Raw genomic sequence first — 1864 nt, forward strand, 5'->3', positions numbered from 1 at the left:
TAACTCATTTTAATAAAAAACACAAAAATCATAAAATATTTAACTTTTTGGTTTCTTTAATAGATGAATTATTTGAATCTTGGCTATCCTGGTTTGCTAGCCCACTCGAACAAAGCTAGCCCACTTGAAAATATGAATTATGTTTTTTTGTAAAAACCCTCGGTAAAAGCTGTGAATGTTTTGTTTTACCATGAATGACTTGGTAAATTGTGTGTTAGATGAAGGCCTAGGTAGATGGTAAAACATTTATAAGAGAGTTATTCCTCTCCCTAGAGATAAATAATCTGTGTTGGGACAAGGGAGCCAAGAAGGTTCGATGATAGTCTATGTGAAAATCAGATAAAAAGACAGTATTGGTATAGAATCTATAAATCAGTGCCAAAGACCGGGTTGATGCCTCTGAAAATGAAAGGTTACTGTGTAATTTCTGGGAGGATTTATCTTGTTGGAGGCTCTCTGAGGAGAGAGGTTACTGTGTAGTTTCTGGCAAGATTTATGTTGTTGGAGAATAAGTTATATTCAGTCTTGTTAAATGATTAGAATATCCATCCATGGCTTTCCCTCATAATCCCAATGGCAAGGCTATCGGCATCGATCTTAGAACCACTTACAATTGTGTGGGTGTTTGGGATGGTTATCATGACAAAGTGGATATCATTCCCAATGATCAGGGCAATCGGATTACTCCTTCCATGGTTGCCTTCACAGAAAATGAACGCCTCATCAAAGAGCCTGCCAAGAATCAAGTCGCTTTCAACCCTGCGAACACTGTTTTTGATGCCAAGAGGTTGATTGACATGCATTTCTCTGATTCCTCTGTCCAAGCTAATAAGAGCCTTTTGGCCCTTTTCTATTATTTGCAAATCCAATGATAAGCCCTTGATCCAAGTAACTTTTAAGGGAGAAGAGAAAACCTTTGTGGCCGAGGAAATCTCTTCAATGGTATTGCTTAACATGAAAGAAATTACCCAAGCATACCTGGGTTTTCAAGTGAATAAAGCTATCATTACCGTTCCCGCTTATTATAACAATTCGCAGAGGCAAGCCACTAAGTACCGAAAGCAAATAATGAGGGAAATGGAGATTCTCTGAAGGGCGAATTCTCCACAAATCGTGCAGTGTTATGGCATATTCGATCAAGGAGGAGAGATCTCTTTTGCGTTGGAGTACATGGATGGTGGTACCCTTGCGCAAGTTCTTCAAGCCCACAAGAAAATCCAAGAACACTATTTGGCTGAGGTTGCCAGGCAGGTGCTCAAGGGCTTGCATTACCTGCACCAGAACAAAATTGTTCACCGTGATATAAAGCCCTCCAATTTGTTGACCAACAAGAGAGAAGAGAACAACAATCTTGTGACCTATCTCCCCTTTCTCAATGAATCTGTAAGGAAATATCTTTTGTGGCCTTTCGATCTGATTTCACAAGGTTGGTTTTTTTTTCTTAGAACCAGTTCATAGGATAAGGACTTCTATCAAGCCTAAATGTCGTCACTATATTTTCATGGAATTTTCATTGATAATCCTCCATGGCCATGGATCTGATACACTTTACATCGTTGGGTTTTTGTCTGGCATAGCCATTTTCTTTACTTTCATGCTATGCCTCTTTTATTTTGTTTGTTTTCGCGTTCTTTTTTTTGAATTGGCCAGTTTAGATTTCTTCTTTTTGCCTGTTTAAGTTGTTGTTGGATTGTATGTGATGTTTCTGTGTTTTTTGTTTTCCAGTGCACCGCATTTTATTTTTCAATTTTGTCTGCATTTCATATCCATGATCATTGCATGGCTACATAAAATCCTAATGCAGCTTGGAGTGCATTAGAAATCATGAAGAACTGGAAATTGGAGCTAACATGATCAAAGCTTT

The 1864-nt window shown here is 38.3% G+C and overlaps 1 pseudogene; it reads left to right on the plus strand.

Moving 5' to 3' along the window:
- The first annotated feature begins 551 nt into the window (after positions 1 to 551).
- On the plus strand, positions 552 to 1092 carry LOC149150273 (uncharacterized; annotated as a pseudogene).
- Positions 1093 to 1864: the final 772 nt, after the last annotated feature.

The sequence above is a fragment of the Pinus tabuliformis genome, chromosome 9, assembly GCF_031772625.1.
Source record: "Pinus tabuliformis cultivar Carrire ecotype Pingquan chromosome 9, CPIR1, whole genome shotgun sequence".
Lineage (NCBI taxonomy): Eukaryota > Viridiplantae > Streptophyta > Pinopsida > Pinales > Pinaceae > Pinus > Pinus tabuliformis.